The sequence below is a fragment of the Paroedura picta genome, chromosome 18 (genome assembly GCF_049243985.1).
Source record: "Paroedura picta isolate Pp20150507F chromosome 18, Ppicta_v3.0, whole genome shotgun sequence".
NCBI lineage: Eukaryota > Metazoa > Chordata > Lepidosauria > Squamata > Gekkonidae > Paroedura > Paroedura picta.
In genome coordinates this window covers 11067594-11085911 of record NC_135386.1, presented here as the reverse complement: position 1 = coordinate 11085911, position 18318 = coordinate 11067594, and the positions used below count along the sequence as shown (strand labels likewise).

The 18318-nt window shown below is 47.2% G+C and overlaps 1 protein-coding gene across 9 annotated transcripts in view; it reads right to left on the bottom strand.

The window, feature by feature from the left end:
- The window catches only part of KIF7 (kinesin family member 7), a 30604-nt gene extending 30033 nt beyond the window's left edge, over nucleotides 1-571 (bottom strand). For 4 of the 9 annotated variants that reach the window (XR_013227488.1, XM_077318209.1, XM_077318216.1 and 1 more), the window contains exons 1-2: nucleotides 456-571; nucleotides 201-227 (exon numbers count right to left, since the gene is read on the bottom strand). The gene's annotated coding sequence lies outside the window, so the exon portion shown is untranslated. The other 5 variants (XM_077318210.1, XM_077318212.1, XM_077318213.1 and 2 more) reach the window with 3 other exon arrangements.
- Between the last annotated feature and the right edge of the window lie 17747 nt (nucleotides 572-18318).

Below are 18318 nucleotides of genomic sequence, written 5' to 3'. Positions count from 1 at the left end.
TGTCACATCAGTTTTGATTATTTCATGTTAAACTGGGGCAAGGCTGGTTTGGGGCAAACACTAAGAGTAGTGGTTAGCGACTGCAATTACAGGTTGTGTCATTGGCATGAGCTACCCGGATCAACGCCTTCAATAGCATTGAATTAAAAAAAAAACACACACATGTAAGAAATAAACATTATTAAAACACAACGACCCACCTGAATCTATTTTGAAAGACTCTCTTCCTAAAGAAGGAAACAAAAATGATACATACAATCTAAAAGCGCCTTAGGAAACAACCCATGTTCCTGTCGATCAGGGGGCCCCTTCACTCTCCCCTCCCTTTTCATACGTCCAGCACAAAGGAAACCATTTCACGCCCTCCCAAAGAAAGGCAGCCGAACTCTGCACATTCTCAGAGGCACGTCGAGCAGGAAAACCACGCGACGGGGGACGCTTCCCCCCAATCTCACCTCATCCTCTCCGAGCCCCCCCGCGACAATCAGAAGCCCGCCTCCGCAAAGGGGCTGTAAAAGCGATGATCCCAGACCAGGCTGGCGCTAAGTGATGACGTAAGCGACGCCGCGCCCTTTTCCCGTGCGACCCAGAGCGAGGGCGGAAGCGGAAGGCAAGAGTGGCCCGTCGCGGAAACCCGGAAGTTGGAAGGAAATGGCGGCTGTTTCCAGCTGTTCAGCGTTTGGACAGGCGGGTTGCTTTGGCTTCTCAGCCTCCGTTTGCCTGCCTATAGTAGGGTTGCCAGCTCCAGGTTAGGCAGTTTGGAGGAGGAGCCTGAGAAGGACAGGGGGGAGGAGAGGGGCTTCAAGGGCGTAGATCAGGGGTAGTCAACCTGTGGGCCTCTAGATGTCCATGGACTACAATTCCCATGATCCCCTGCCAGCAAATCCATGGACATCTGGCGGACCACAGGTTGACTACCGCTGGCGTAGATGACTGTTTTCTCCCGGTGAAATGATTTTCTGCCACCTTGGGATAAGTTGTAATCTCAGGAGATCTGTTAACACCTGGAGGTTGGCAAGCCTACCTAGTGCATGCTTTCTCAACAAGGGTTCCGTGAAACCCTGGCATTTCTTGATGGCTTTGGAAGAGTTTCCCACGCATATATATATTTAAAATTTGTTAAACATTTATCAGGTGATATGACCACGTATGGACATGTTGACCTACCACCCCGATTGGCCAGTGATGGGCCTGAAGGGGGTGGGGAGGGGCCACAAGTGGATGTGTCCACAGCTATTCTTCCCACCCCTATTCTGAACGATCATGGCACTTCTGTGATTTCTCGAAGCCTGAGGAATGCTTCTTAATGATTAAAAAGTTGAGAAAGGCTGCTGTTGTGTGCAAAATCAAGCTGAAGGCCCCTGAAACACTGACAGTGCAAAGTGATGTCAAATTTCTGCCAATGTATGGGTTTCCGAGGCAAAAGATGTTCAGTCCTGGTTTGCCATTGGCTGGCCCCACATAGCAATCCCTGGCTTCCTTAGCAGTGTTTCAGCAAGAAATAATCAGTGTTGACCCTGCTTAGCTTCCAAACCCTTCCCATTGTGAGCCAATCCTTTTTAGGGTTGGGGAGGGGTATTAAGGCATTACTCATAAATCAACTTTGATTCTTTACTCATAATCATTAAGGTATTATATTTAGTTGTTTGTGCTTAAGATAGAAAAATGACCATTACTCAGATAACTCTATAATTTATTGTGAAACTTTAAAAGGTAATATTTCTTTTTATTTAGCAACTCCAGCAACAAACTCCAAATACTGAACAGAGAAAAACAGGCAAACTCATGCACTTTTATACCTTTCAGGCAGCCCGCTGCTGGCTCTGATTGGCCCTAAGCAGAGCAATCTGATTGGACCTTAACAGGTTCCTTTGACTGGTTAGTTCCTTGGCTGGCAGAAGCCCTCATTTACATCAGCAGGCAAATGCCCACAGACATAACACCCCTCCCTGCTAAGATAGGCACCCACCAAGTTACAGACAAAGTTCCCCAGGTATTTGGGTGCAGTTCATTGCCTGGTGGAGCGCCTCAGCTCAGGAGCGGCTGGGGAATGCATCAGGACCGCCTCGTCTTGTGATGTTGGAGGTGATGTGGCCGGTGACTCTGGCATCTCCTGGGGGGTCTGCACCTCTGGTGCTGGTTCTGGATTGCTATCCATGGGACTGTCATCTGGCTCGCTGTCATCGGGCTCGGCCAGCACACTGGTGAGTTGAGGTGAGGCCGTGTTGAGGGCAAGAAGGCGGTCCCGCAGCTGGTCGATGTGTCAATGTAGCAGGTTTCCACCTTCAGTCTGTACTTCGTATGACACCGGTCTGGTTTTCCGTAGAATCATAGCTGGAATCCAGCGGGGACCCCCTGCATAGTTGGGGACGTAGACCTTGTCTCTAATTGCGAAGGAGCGCGGGGTCTGATGAACAGCCATTCCGCTAGCCTCTGATGCCAGCTTCCATGCACTATACTTTTGAGTGCCTCTTTGGTTGATCGCACCATCTGTTCAAACTCTCCATTGGTGGACAGATGGAATGGGGCAGAAGTAATGTGCCAGATCAGCAGGCTCATGGTCAAGGCACGGAATTCCTCAGAGACAAATTGTGCCCGATTGCCCAATACCAGTGTGTCCCGGCAGTCCGTGAGTTGCAAAAAGTGACTTCCAGGCATTGATGACAGTCTTGGAAGTCATCGAGGATACGGGAGCCCCTTCAGGCCACTGAGTATGAGTCCACAACTAATAGAAATGTTTGACCCTGGAAAGGGCCAGCAGTATATAAATACAAATAAAAATAATTTTTAAAAAGTCCAGGTGAACCCATGACCATGGGGTTCTAATCGACTCCCACACTTCTATTGGAGCCTGTGGCATCTCTGGGCGATTTTCCTGGCATGTGCTGCAGCGCTTGACTCAGTTCTCTATGTTGTTGTCAATGCCTGGCCACCACACATACTACGTGCCAGAGCCTTCATGTGGGGTGGCTGACGTGCAAAGCTGCCAACACCTGAGACTGCAGCTTAGGGGGCATCACTATGCGATTCCCCCACAACAGGCAGCACTGGTGGGCAGACAGTTTGTGGGTCAAAAACAGGCAAAGCCTTGTCCTTTAGCCACCCCTGCCACCCCCAGTTCAAGACACGGCTAACAGACAGATGTGGCAGCATCAGAGGCATGAAGGGGAGGATCAGGCAGCTCCTCCAGCAGCATGATGCAATGCGCAGGTGAGGGTCAGCATCGATCCCTGGGAGTGGCAGGCGACTGACGGTGTCAGCATGACTCATGACGGTGACAGCATGACTCAAAGGCAAATGCCATTTTGGGCTGCATCAACAGAGGCATCACATCAAAATCACAAGATGTCATAGTCCCATTGTATAAGGCACTGGTCAGACCACACCTGGAGTACTGTGTGCAGTTCTGGAGGCCTCACTTCAAGAAGGACGTAGATAAAATTGAAACGTTACAGAGTAGAGCGACGAGGATGATTTGGGGCCAAGGGACCAAGCCCTATGAAGATAGGTTGAGGGACTTGGGAATGTTCAGCCTGGAGAAAAGGAGGTTGAGAGGGGACATGATAGCCCTCTTTAAGTATTTGAAAGGTTGTCACTTGGAGGAGAGCAGGATGCTGTTTCTGTTGGCTGCAGAGGAGAGGACACGCAGAAATGGGTTTAAACTTCAAGTACAACGATATAGGCTAGATATCAGGAAAAATGTTCACAGTCAGAGTAGTTCAGCAGTGGAATAGGCTGCCTAAGGAGGTGGTGAGCTCCCCCTCACTGGAAGTCTTCAAGCAAAGGTTGGATACACACTTTTCTTGGATGCTTTAGGATGCTTAGGGCTAATCCTGCGTTGAGCAGGGGGTTGGACTAGATGGCCTGTATGGCTCCTTCCAACTCTATGATTCTATGGACTTGCCCATGTTGCAGTGTGAACTGGTATCCGTTCAGGCAACAGGGCTTAGGCATCTGCTTGTCTGGGGTGAAGAGTGGGTCCTGTCTATTCCCAGGACCCAGTTTTACCAACCATGTACCTGATGGATTACATCCACCTGGTCATGGAATCATGTCAAGCAAGCTCACGAAAGCTCTGATCTTACACTAAAGCTGCTTCATCCCTTGCCTATTCCTTGGCTTCTAGGACATACGAAAGATGTCGGCTAAGATACCAACCCCTCTCAGGGTAGGCTGCTATAATTAATGTCATGTATTCATAATAACCCCTCAGCTGATTATGAGAGGTACGGTCACAAGAAACAGTCCCTTTCTTTCTCTCATTAGCACACCACCGGTGTTACTACCCTCATCATCCGTGTCAGTATAGAAACCTTCTAGTGCTCTTTCACATATTTTGCGGGACAACTGCATACTTGGAGGGGCAACAGCATCAGTGTAGTGACTTGGAGGATCACAAACACCCCCAGTAATTTCCTCTTCTTCCACCAATCGCTGAGCCTCTTCTTCCCCAGGAATCCCTTCAATCTAACACCACCCTTCATTCCAGGCAGTTCATAACACCAGGGGGCGACAGTCCACCTGTTCAACCTCCCCACCCCCAGTTACAAGGTCACCTGTTAATAGGAACCCGGCAGCATTGGAGGCACTGAGAACTGAGCCATGTATGAGTCAGGTAAGTCTCATGGGATGCAATCTACTTTTTCATTGGCGGAGGCATCAGTGTGGAACGCACCTCCGTGCTCTGCTTCCTCATCAAGTAATAGGGTTCTCTCTGGATCTAACAATGTTTCTCACGGAGCAGGTTCTTTTTCAGGTCGGGCCAGGACACTATTAAGCAGCAGGTGCCTCCAGACATGGCAGGTGGCAGGCCGTGGTGAGTAACAGGGCTCTTGGTATGGAGAAAATGTCTGAACCATCTGACTTACCAGTTCCACTGTGGCTTGTGGCCCATTCTAGGATCTGGTTGGTGTGAGCACATGTGGCCAAAGCACCTTGGATGAGGATCTCCATGAGGAGGTCTCCTGGAGACACACACAGTGTAACAAGCACCGGTGAACTTGTCATTCCAGGAGGTCATGCTCATCATAGGTTGAGGGACTTGGGAATGTTCAGCCCGGAGAAAAGGAGGTTGAGAGGGGACATGATAGCCCTCTTTAAGTATTTGAAAGGTTGTCACTTGGAGGAGGGCAGGATGCTGTTTCTGTTGGCTGCAGAGGAAAGGACGCGCAGTAATGGGTTTAAACTACAAGTACAACGATAGAGGCTAGATATCAGGAAAAAAATTTTCACAGTCAGAGTAGTTCAGCAGTGGAACAGGCTGCCTAAGGAGGTGGTGAGCTCCCCCTCATTGGCAGTCTTCAAGCAAAGGTTGGATACACACTTTTCTTGGATGCTTTAGAATGCTTAGGGCTGATCCTGCGTTGAGCAGGGGGTTGGACTAGATGGCCTGTATGGCCCCTCCAACTCTATGATTCTATGATCACATACCCACTCTTCCGGTGATTTTTCTTCCGATGAAGATGAAGGGATGGGTCATACTGGGCTGAGGGAGCTTTTATTCATGGCCTTCCCCCATGGTTATGCAAAAAGCATTGGGAGACAAAACATTTAGTGGAAGAGGGAGAGGTCACTGGAGGAGGGATAAGCTCTCCACCCAGTCACTACACCGATACGGATGATTCTCCAGGCATTCATTTATTTCAGAAACATCGATTAAGGGTCGTAGAAGGTTATTAAGTGGACATGTTTTTGGTCCAGATCGATGAGGTAGGGGGTAACACCAGAGAGCGCCCTAAGAAGAGGGAAAAGGCTCTGTTCTCTCTTATTGAATCTCCCCCCCCCCATTGCTATACCTCTCTTGGGCCAGAATTGTTGGCAACTGTCTACCAGGCAGGGTCCCTGCCCCATTTCACAGGTTGACATGGACAGAGAGGTTGTTGAGAGGCATTTAGCTGCACTGGATGAGTTCAAATCCCCTGAGCCGGATGAAATGCACCCGAGAGTGCTCAAAGAACTTTCCGGAGAACTTGTACAGCCCTTGTCCATCATCTTCGGAACCTCTTTAAGGACTGGAGATGTCCCGGAGGACTGGACGAGAGCAAACGTTGTTCCGATCTTCAAGAAAGGGAGGAAGGATGACCCGGGAAACTATAGACCAGTGAGTCTGACCTCTGTTGTGTGTAAGATAATGGAGCAGATATTAAAGTGAGCGATCTGCAAACATCTGGAGGACAATTCGGTGATCCAAGGAATTCAGCATGGATTTGTCTCCAACAGGTCCTGTCAGACCAACCTGGTTTCCTTTTTTGACCAAGTGACAGGTTTGCTGGATCGTGGAAATACGGTTGATGTCATTTACTTGGATTTTAGTAAAGCTTTTGATAAGGTTCCCCATGATGTTCTGATGGATAAATTGAAGGACTGCAATCTGGATTTTCAGATAGTTAGGTGGATAGGGAATTGGTTAGAGTAGCGATCCCCAACCTGTGGGCCGCGGACCACATGTGGTCCTTCGACTAATTGGAGTTGGGCCCAGAAGGACTCCTTCTCCCCCCCCCCTGGGCCCTTTACTTCATCCCCCCCAGCCCTTTACAAAACACTTTGGGTTTCATTGTCTCCCAACACTCCCAATTGGGACTATCTCGTTGCAGAGAAACAAGCTCAGGGTTCCCATTGATTTGTCATTGTCATGAGTTAAAATTTCCATGAAAATAAAATGTTCCTTATGTTTATTGTTGTGCCGTGTCTGTATCTTATTTTGAAGGGATATTTAAACATTACCATAGCGATCAGAGAGCATTAGGGCAGTGGTTGAGAGTGGAGGAGTAAACTACCCCCCCCACAGTAAAAGGCGTTGAGTGGTCCCCGGTGAGTGGTCCCCAGTGATAAAAAGGTTGGGGACCACTGGGTTAGAGAACCGCACTCAAAGAGTTGTTGTCAATGGTGTTTCATCAGACTGGAGGGAGGTGAGTAGAGGGATACCTCAGGGCTCGGTGCTCGGTCCAGTACTTTTAAACATATTTATTAATGATCTAGATGAGGGGGTGGAGGGACTACTCATCAAATTTGCAGACGACACCAAATTAGGAGGACTGGCAAATACTCTGGAAGATAGAGACAGAGTTCAACGAGATCTGAACACAATGGAAAAATAGGCAAATGAGAACAAGATGCAATTTAATAAAGATAAGTGTAAAGTTCTGCATCTGGATCAGAAAAATGAAAAGCATGCCTACTGGATGGGGGATACGCTTCTAGGTAACACTGTGTGTGAACGAGACCTTGGGGTACTTGTGGATTGTAAACTAAACATGAGCAGGCAGTGTGATGCAGCGGTAAAAAAGGCAAATGCCATTTTGGGCTGTATCAACAGAGGCATCACATCAAAATCACAAGATGTCATAGTCCCGTTGTAAACAGCACTGGTCAGACCACACCTGGAGTACTGTGTGCAGTTCTGGAGGCCTCACTTCAAGAAGGACGTAGATAAAATTGAAAGGGTACAGAGGAGAGCGACGAGGATGATCTGGGGCCAAGGGACCAAGCCCTATGAAGATAGGTTGAGGGACTTGGGAATGTTCAGCCTGGAGAAAAGGAGGTTGAGAGGGGACATGATAGCCCTCTTTATTTGAAAGGTTGTCACTTAGAGGAGGGCAGGATGCTGTTTCTGTTGGCTGCAGAGGAGAGGACACGCAGTAATGGGTTCAAGTACGACGATATAGGCTAGATATCAGGAAAAACTTTTTCACAGTCAGAGTAGTTCAGCAGTGGAATAGGCTGCCTAAGCAGGTGGTGATCTTCCACTCACTGGCAGTCTTCAAGCAAAGGTTGGATACACACTTTTCTTGGACGCTTTAGGGCTGATCCTGGACTAGATGGCCTGCATGGCCCCTTCCAACTCTATGGTAATGAGATAATTGAGGACATTACACACTATGTCTTAGCCTGCCCCTGCTATGATGAACCAAGAAAAATTAGGAAATGATTACCCACTGACTGAGGAACTAAGAAATTAGATAATTGGATTTTTGGGCTGATCCTGCGTTGAGCAGGGGGTTGGACTAGATGGCCTGTGTGGTCCCCTCCAACTCTATGATTCTATGATTCTATGTTCTCCCATCTATGGCAGTTAGATCGGTTGGTCAGGCTACATACAGAAACCATGATGGGGGCCTATTATGACTGCTTCACAGATAGTTGGGTATCCTATCCTTAGTTAAAAACCTTACCAGGTGCACTAATATATATCTCCCTCTCTCAACCCACCCAACCTGTGCCCACTCTTAATTACCCATCTTGTTAACCTGAACTCTTCTACTAACAGCTAACTAATCTACCCCACTAGCATCTGGCTGGAATCTGTCTGAACCAGAATCTCTCCTCAGCCGTTTGCCTCCTCAATCTAACCTAAAAGACAGTCCCCTTCCATGCATCCTTTAGGCCACTCAGGCAAAATTTCTGCCATCTGCTGCCAGATGGTGGGAGCAAGCAATTCTGTAGTAATTCCTCCGGCTACCAGCAGGTGTCAGCCTCTACCTTGGTTTCCAGCATTGTCCGTCATTTCAGTCGAGGAGTACCAGCACAGAGGGGCTCCCACGATCTCTTACCAACTTCTCCTAGCAGGAGACCCGCTTTCTTTTATTAGCACACCCCCATCACCAATTCTAACTAACACAAAAATGTCAGTATAGAGACCTTCTAGGGTCCTTGCATGTGTTTTGCGGGACAAATGGACACCTGGAGGGGCATCAGCATCAGTGCGGTGACTTGGAGGATCACAAACACCCCCAGTGATTTCCTCTTCTTCCACCAATCGCTTGGCCTCCATGCGGTGCTACTGAGGCTCGCCAGCAAGACGTGCACCATGCTGCGCCTCCTTTAAGCAGGCTTGTGGCTCCGCCATGGCAACCTGGGAGCTTTTGGGTGAACAACAGCACCAAATAGCACCGCTCGTAGAAAACCCCTGCTTTGCCTTGACACAGGTCCCAAGTTCGATTCCAGGCTGCCTTCGGTATTAGAAAAAAGGGGAGGGCATAATAATAAGCTATTATAACTGGGAGAACTTGGTGCCACAGGAGCTCATTAATTGCCACTATTTGTATTAATTTATTAAGCAGGTAATGGCTCCAAACAGACAGAGCAGCAGCATAAGAGGCCCCAAGAACTGGCCCATGTATGAGTCAGGTAAGTCACAGGCGTAATACCCCCTGGCGTGGGAGTCAGGTAAGTCACAGGCGTAATACCCCCCGGCGTAGGAGGCAATCTCCGTTTTCATCGGCAGAAGCTTCAACGAGGGGACGCACCTCGAGGTACTGCTTTCTTTTTTTGCTCTTGATCTAACTGCAAAATAATGGCAAAAATATTTCTACATCCCATACTCTTTCCCAACCATGTCACTAAGTCTTCCCCACTCCTACTGCTCCCACCAAACGTATAAACTCCCGAACCTACCCCCCAATGCAAAGATATATGTATGGTACAGCTAGAGGAGGCTTGAGGGCTGGGGATGCTGTTTTCTTTTCAAAACAGGCAGCTGAGCTAGATGGGCCTTCTGCGTCCAATCCAGAAGGGTCCCTCTCATGTAATTTTGGAAGGGCTGGATAAACACTAGGTCTTATATTCAAGATGGCTGGGACAAAGTGAAAAGGAGGACTATGGCTACTCACCTCCCTTCAGTCTGATGAAACACCTTTGACAACAACTCTTTGAATGCGGTTCTCTAACCCGGTGGTCCCCAACCACCGGGCAGCGGCCCGGTGCCAGGCCGCGGTTCCCTCTCCCTGCAGGGCCACGCCGGGCCACTCATGCGCGGCTGCGCATCTGCGGCATGTGCGGCATGCACGGCTGGGCGATCGCTCACCCCACCGCCGCCAGTCCGCAGCCTGAATAAGGTTGCGGACCATTGCTCTACCGATTCCCTATTCACTTAACTATCTGAAAATCCAGATTGCAATCCTTCAATTTATCCATGAAAACATCATGGGGAACCTTATCAAAAGCTTTACTAAAATCTAAGTAAACGACATCAACCGAATTTCCACAATCCAGCAAACCTGTCACTTGGTCAAAAAAGGAAACCAGGGTGTCTGTTGTGGGGAGAGGAATGGGAAGGCGACTGTAAGCCGCTTTGAGCCTCCTTCGGGTAGGGAAAAGCAGCATATAAGAACCATCTTCATCTTCATCATCATCATCATCATCTTCTTCTTCTTCTATCCCCTCAGCCAATAGCAGGCATCCCGTTCTCTCCAGGGCAACGTAGGCGAGGGCTTTGTGCTGTCATTTCAGCAGGTCTCCACTTTGTAGCTGGAGGTTAGCTTACTCTCTGCCTACTAGTGTGTTCTGATAACCCCCCTGCCAATAGCAGGCAAGCCCTTCTCTCTGGGGCAACATAGGCGAGCGCTTTGTGATGTCATTTCAACAGGTCTCCAGTTCCTAGCTGGAGGTTAGCTTACTCTCTGCCTACTAGTGTGTTCTGATATCCCCACTGGCAATAGCAGGCATAGAATAGAATCATAGAATCATAGAGTTGGAAGGGGCCATACAGGCCATCTAGTCCAACCCCCTGCTCAACGCAGGATCAGCCCAAAGGATCCTAAAGGATCCAAGAAAAGTGTGTATCCAACCTTTGCTTGAAGACTGCCAGTGAAGGGGAGCTCACCACCTCCTTAGGCAGCCTATTCCACTGCTGAACTACTCTGACTGTGAAAAGGTTTTTCCTGATATCTAGGCTATATCGTTGTACTTGTAGTTTAAACCAATCACTGCGTGTCCTCTCCTCTGTAGCCAACGGGAACAGCATTCTTGCTCTCTGACTTCTAGTGTGTTCTGATATCCCCCCAGCCAATAGCAGGCATCCCCTTCTCTTCAGGGCAACGTAGGCGAGGGCTTTGTGATGTCATTTCAGCAGGTCAGTTTGTAGCTGGAGGTTTTCTTACTCTCTGAGTACTAGTGTGTTCTGATATCCCCACTGGCAATAGCAGGCAACCCCTTCTCTCCAGGGCAACTTAGGCAAGCGTATTGTGATGTCATTTCAGCAGGTCACCAGGTTCTAGATGGAGTTTATCGTACTCTCTAACTAGTACTTTGTGTTCTGATATACCCCAAGCCCATAGCAGGCATCCCCTTCTCTCCGGGGCAACATAGGTGAGTGCTTTGTGATGTCATTTCATAGGTCTCCAGTTTCCAGCTGCAGGTTTTCTTACACTCTGACTTCTAGTGTGTTCTGATATACCCCTAGCCAATAGCAGGCATCCCCTTCTCTCCAGGGCAATGTAGGCAAGCACTTTGTGATGTCATTTCAGCAGGTCTCCAGTTTGTAGCTGGAGGTTAGCTTACTCTCTTAGTATTAGTGTTTTCTGATATCCCCCCAGACAATAGCAGGCATAGAATAGAATCATAGAATCATTTTTAAACTGTCCCGCGGACTAAATAATTGAGTAAGGGCTGTTGGGGCGGAGTTAGGGCAGGGAAAGGGCAGGAGCCACAAAGCGGCTCCTGATTCGCTTCTCAGAGTGGCAATCCAGGGCCAAGTTGCCAATTGGAAGGCGCGCAAAGCGCGCCTCCCTATTGGCCACTTGGCCCATCTCCGAAACGGCCCGCCACTAACTCTACACTCCTCCCAAGCAGCCATCCTTGCCGTATGGCTGCCAGCCAGGAGCCTTACCCCACGCCGCTGGACTACAGGGAAACTTCATCCCCTTCGCCCAGCAGCTGCCCTTTCCTGCCAGTGCAACACGCGGACTTCCTACCCCCCCAAACGCCACCCCAGCCCTTCCCACCCCCACCCCCAGGGGCTTTCCGCACCGGGATCCTTGTAGCAAATTGTTTGCTGAACGAAAAATCGCCATTTAAAATAGTGCAATTCGTCATTATGCATACCTGACTTTGTAGTGGAATCCAGTTGCGTTTCTATCATTTCCCACAAGCTTCCAGTCTCAGCAAAAATCGCTAGACAGGAAGCGCTATTGCCAAGCTCGTCCCGCCCCTGGCCGTCAAGCAGCCAATGGGCAGCCGTTAGCATGCTCCCAAACAGCCCCTTTCCCTTTAAGAAAGGTTTTTTTAAAAAAAAAAAAAACACCCATTGCAACGAATCTGTGTTGATTCGTTGCAACGGAGAGACCCATCAGCTGGCAGGTGTGTTTGAGCTGTCGTTTCATCGTTGCCACGCTCCCCCCAAGTGAAAAAAAAATCCCCCCCCCCTCACAGGCCCGATTTTCGGCCGAAAACAGTGTAAAAAATAAAGGGAAAATACATCAGCAAACGGGCTTGTCTGTTGTTTGTGCTTAGTGAATAAACAGCTCTGGGGAGGGACTGAAGCCGGGGAAGCCTCTAAACAGGCTTGCTGGTGGGTTGAACTTCGCTCACTCGGAGAAAAAAAAAATGGCGATCGCTTCGCCGGAAGATCAGAGGAGAGAGCCAGGGGGAGGGACTTTGTAGAAACCACAACAATGGTAACGCACAGAACTTTCCCGCTAGTGTTGCAGATTGGTTGCAGGAGTGTAGCGCTTTCCGGAGGGTGAATCCACTTTTGGGGATTTCCCTGAAAGCGCTACAAGGAAGCGCTTTTTGCAGATCGGTTTCAGGTGTGTGGCAGATTGTCAACGACATTGTGCATAATGGCAAATCAGTAGCGTTTTCAATTGGCAACCATTGTGCGATTTTGAAGGTGTGCGAAAAGCCCCCCAGTGTCCACTCCCACCCTACCCACACTGCTCCCTTCCCACTCTGCTGTCGAGGAGCCTCCCTGCCTGCCGACACAGCAGTGAGTTAAGAAATTTTGCTCGGATCGAAGAATAAAATGGACAATGGAAGAAAACGTGTGTAATTGATTCTATACAGCATTGTCCACATGGGCACAACCTAGCTGAATACGGCATCTGTTGAAATCTCCCATATAGAACAGCAGAAAGTAGAGCATTAGTTCTAGCTAACATGAATGCTCTACGCTGTTGTGGGATGATTAGATGGTAGACGTACGCAGCTAGGGGCTGAGAGCTTGGTGAGATCCCCAAGCTCAATGGCGAGCAAACGTTTTTAGCTTTACTGCTAAGTTCCTGCAGTTCTATGTCTAACAGTCTGAGTTTAATTAAATTAAATGCAGACTTTTCAGATATCAGATACAAGGAGTCTAAAGATATCCCTATAGATTTAATTTTTCCCTCAATGTGTCCTAACCAAGTAGATGACTCATATTCAGATAGCATGAGGGAAATTAGGCTATTGGGGTCAGATCTAAAATGAATGCGAAGCCAGAACTTGATTGTTAACAACCATGCTCTGGTTTCCAATAGTCTTTGGCTGGTTTCTAGACATAGGACTGCGTAAGAGACACAGTTCGGGGTCCCAAGGATTTTACGAAGGAAGACAGATTGGAGACTTTCGACTGCTTGGTTAAAAGCGTTGATCCAAATAGGGATGCCATAGAACAGTTGGGCACTTAGTTTCCCATTGAATACTTTGAGGGCTGCTGGCACGTACTGGTTACCACTGGTGTAGAAGAAACGTGTAATTGCCAGGGCACTAGTTTTTGCAGAAGTGATTGCATATTTCCTCTGTGTAGCCCAATTTGCATTATGGTGAAAAAATATTCCCAGGTATTTGAAGCTTTTTTCAATGTTGTAACCTCTTACATTCCATTTAAGAGGCTTCCAAGGCTTTCCAAAAACCATAATTTTTGACTTCTCAAAATTCAGAGCAAGTTTGTTTATTTCACAGAAGTCCAGGAATTGAACCAGTAAGCGTTTTAAGCCAATTTGTGAATGGGACAGCACTACTGCATCATCTGCGTATAAAAGCAGTGGGATGTGAAGAGAACCAATTTTTGGGCTATGGCCAGAATTGGGGGATAAGGACAGAGCAAGGACATTTATAAAAAGGTTAAATAGGAAAGGAGCCAAAATTTTACCCCTTTGTTGATTGGTATTTTAGGAGTAAGACTCCCAAGAGTTTGACTTGGCAACAGGTAGAAGAATAGAGTTTCCTTATAAGATATAGGAGCCTTTTATCTATCTTCATCTTTAACAGCTTATCCCAGAGAAGCTCTCTAGGGATAGAATCAAAGGCCCCCTTAAGGTCCAGAAAAGCTGCAAAGAGCTTTGGACCCTCTTTCTTACTATATTTGTTGACAAGGTGGGCAAGGGTGGTGCAATGATCAAGGCAGGATTTCCCTTGACAGAATCCAACCTGCTCAGGGCCCAGAATCTTTTCCTTAGTCAACCACAAGGTAAGTTTATTTGATAGCAAAGGTTGGATACACACTTTTCTTGGATGCTTTAGGATGCTAGGGCTAATCCTGTGTTGAGCAGGGGGTTGGACTAGATGGCCTGTATGGCCCCTTCCAATTCTATGATTCTATGATTCTATGATAGGAGTTTGGCATATAGCTTCCCAACAATAGAGAGAAGGCTGATTGGTCTATACTTTTTAAATACTGGAACAAGGATTGCATTTGTCCATGAGTCAGGCATTAAGCCTGTTTTGTTAATTACAGTAAAGAGAGCAGCCCACCAGTCTGGGAAGGTTTTAAGCAGCTCTGGAGGGATCGCATCAGGTCCTGGTGCTTTTCTAGGCTTTAGTTGATCAATACAAGCCCTGACGTCATCAGGCTTCACTGGGGCCCAGTCTGGGATATCTGACAGGTTGATCTCGGGGAGGCTACAGGAGCTTACTCTGTCCTCATGGAATAGGTTTAAGAAATATTCATACCAAGTAAGGGAGGGAATGAAGTTTGTTAAAGAAGATTTCTCATGAAAAGCTCCTGAAACAAGGGCCCAGAATTGTCTTGTATTGTTTGTAATTGTAGCCTGCACAAGTTGTTCCCATTGTTTTTTAATATAATCACTTTACTTTTTCTTGGTTAGTTGATATAATTGATTTTTCAGATGGAAATATTCTGCAGGCATAACCTTAGCACTGGATTCCCTATAATCACGATAAATGGCACGGATTTGAGATTTTAATTTGCAGCATCCATCATCAAACCAGGGATTTAGGGTTCTTCTTTGAGTTATTTTCTGTGAGTTTGATTGGGGGGCTAAATAGCTGATGAATGTGAGTGATTATATTATTGTAATTTTTTATAACCTCAGAAGGATTATGATTGATGTTGGGTATGGAGTTAAATGTTGTTAAAGTACTGGCAGTAAATAGACGTTTGATCTTTCCAGCAGTGCTTTGTGACCACGGGATCTTACATAGGGTACCTTGGACATTTTCAGAGCCCATAATTGGTGGAGGTGACCTTAGGGAAGAAGACGTCTTGATGGTCAATATCAGTGGGAGGTGATTGCTATCAATGCGGTCTCCAATACAACATACCTCTAATTGGTCTTTCAAAGCAGGGGGAAACAATATATAGTCAATCTCACTGCTACCTCTCCCAGAGGCAAATGTGAATTCCCCAGGATGATCTTGGGGGAACGAGCCATTTAGTATCAATCTGTCGAAACGTATGCAAAATTTGGCCAATGGGATTCGGGCATTATTTATATGAGAGTCTTTGGGATGTCTTGTATCAGAAAGACAATTGGGTAGGGGTTCATCTGGGTCCAAGCCCAGTGCCCTTGAGAGTGCAGAGCCATCTTTGCCTATCCTTGCGTTGAAATCTCCTGCTAGCAGCATTTCAGTCAAGGGGAATTTTGCTTCAAGCTCCTCAACAAATATTGTGAACCGGCTCCAGTGGAAGTGCAAGTTTTGCTGGTCCAGACAAGGAGGGAAATAAGCATGAATTACTATTAAAGCTATGTTGGAAAATTTTAGGAAGAAGGCCTGAGCAATGGGATTACAAACAGATAGAGCAGTGAGTTCTATGCTTGCCTGTTGGGAGCATAAGAGGGTTAATCCTGCTCTGTAGCGCCCCTTGGACTTGTAGGCTAATACTGCATGGGATTCATATCCCTCTAAACTAATTTCATAATGTGACCATGTCTCCTGTAATAGAACCACATCAAAACCTTTGATAAAACATATGAAATCTGGATCACTCACCTTACTTTTCCAACCAGCAACATTCCAGGAGAGGATCTTGATGGCTGGGAGAGAGGGGTCCTTTAAGAGTCAATCAGTTTCAATTAGCTGCTCAAGAGATTTGTTAGGGTCAAAGAAAACACTGCCATTACCCTTTCCTGGACAATTGTGTCTATGTGCTGTCTCGATATTGTCCCTTTTATGGCAGTTTCCCTCCCCCTGAGTCATAAGAGCATTGGTTGGTGGTCCTAGGTATTTATTTATCTCAGTCACTGTTTCCGTTGGTGAATACTTTTTATGAGGGGCAATAATAGTCATGTTGGAGTCATGGTTAGGCGCATCCATATTTGATGGGTGGGTTGACGGAGTAGATAAGGGAGTTGTGCTGGCTGTGCTTTTCAGTAAGCTGGTTCTCAGGTACTCCAGCCTGTCTGTGATCAGTTGCTGATCCATGGGGGATAAGTCTTTAAAGGAGCCCAACAATTTTCCCTCTAAGATGTCGTTATCTGATGAAAGATCCGAGGAGGTCTTTAAACCAGGAGGCAGGTCTATCCAGCTGATTAGGTCAGTTGAGGCAGTTGGGTTTTTTTCTTTTCTTTCTTTCCTCTTCTCAGAAGACTCAATATGCTTGTGCTGTCTCAAAGATTTAAAATTAGGAAATAAAGGCAAAAGGGTTGTATTATTAAAAACACGCGCTGGAAAAAACCCCTTTGCACTTAGAAGGGGTTTGTTACAAAGCAGCAGGGATGGTACTTTGGGGCTGCTGAATGATAGTAAGACCCTTTGTGTGTGATTGGGATTGTGTAGCGTTTCCACTGCAATTAGGTCAGCATGTTTCACTTGATCACCCAAAAGGGCTCTCAGGTGTCTTTTAACAAGTAGCTTGGATCTCCAAGAGGGGATGTAACCCTTAAAGCTACAAACAGTTAAGCTGACCTTGTGTGGCTGCAAAACCAGGTGATAGGTAGCTTCACTTCCTCTATCATGCAGCCGTGTGGGAGTATTGGTGATTTTTAAAGCAAAAGCACCCTGTTGTGGGGCAGTAGTTGTACCTGGTGAAGGCTCTTAATGTAGGGTGGACTCTTTGAATTTGGAGCTCTTACCATCTAAGTCAGGTAAAGGTAAAGGTAAAGGTATCCCCTGTGCAAGCACCGAGTCATGTCTGACCCTTGGGGTGACGCCCTCTAGCGTTTTCTTGGCAGACTCAATACGGGGTGGTTTGCCAGTGCCTTCCCCAGTCATTACCGTTTACCCCCCAGCAAGCTGGGTACTCATTTTACCGACCTCGGAAGGATGGAAGGCTGAGTCAACCTTGAGCCGGCTGCTGGGATTGAACTCCCAGCCTTATGGGCAAAGCTGTCAGACAGCTGCCTTACCACTCTGCGCCACAAGAGGCTCTAAGTCAGAGACCCTAGCAATTAGGTTGTGCACTTTCTCATGCAATGAAGATAGTACTTTGCAGATATAGTCTATTGTTTTTGCAGTCAATAAGAGCAAGTCAGCCGGTGCATAATCAACCCCCTTCATGCTCCCATCATCTGGAGGGGGGTCTGAGTTCTCCAAATCTACGTCAACCTCTCCTCTAGCAATATCCAAAGCAGAGTTTCCAGAGGAATCATCCAGAACATCTGCCAAAGGTGCAAATTGATTGGAATCAGGGGTTTGGGTGAGTAAGGAGCCTGTTGCTACAAAATAGTCTCTCATCTTTGATTGTTTAGAGGCAGGGAGGAAATGATCCTCAGATTCGGTATCTCTTGCTCGTTTATGCACCCCCATTTTAAGTTACTTCACCTCTGGTGTTTTCCCTTTCCGTACACATCCACTCCAAACCCACAGCTGTCCCAGCTACTGTTTTAACTGTTCTTATGTTAAAAGCTGTGGAAGCCCAAGGTCAGGCAATATAAGTAGGTGTAGATGTTAATTGTTAATTTGCTGCAGCTTTGTGGAGGCTACTTGGTTTAAAAGCTGAGTGCAGCATTTAATAAGATAAAATGAAACATGTTTAAAACAATAAAATAAAAGCACTTAACTAGGAGGTTACTTGGAGAGCGCGTCTCTGCCGCGTCTGCCTTCCTCTGCTTCATAGAATAATCGATATCTAGCCTATATCGTTGTACTTGTAGTTTAAACCCATTACTGCGTGTCCTGTCCTCTGCAGCCAACGGGAACAGCATTCTTGCTCTCTGACTACTAGTGTGTTCTGACATCCCCCCTGGCAATAGCAGGCATCCCCTTCTCTCCCCGGGGAAATTAGGCAAGCGCTTTGTGATGTCATTTCATAGTACTCCAGTACTCTAGCTGGAGGTTTTCTTACACTCTGACTACTAGATATCCCCCCAGCCAATAGAAGACATAGAATAGAATCATAGAATCATTGAATCATAGAATCACAGAGTTGGAAGGGGCCATACA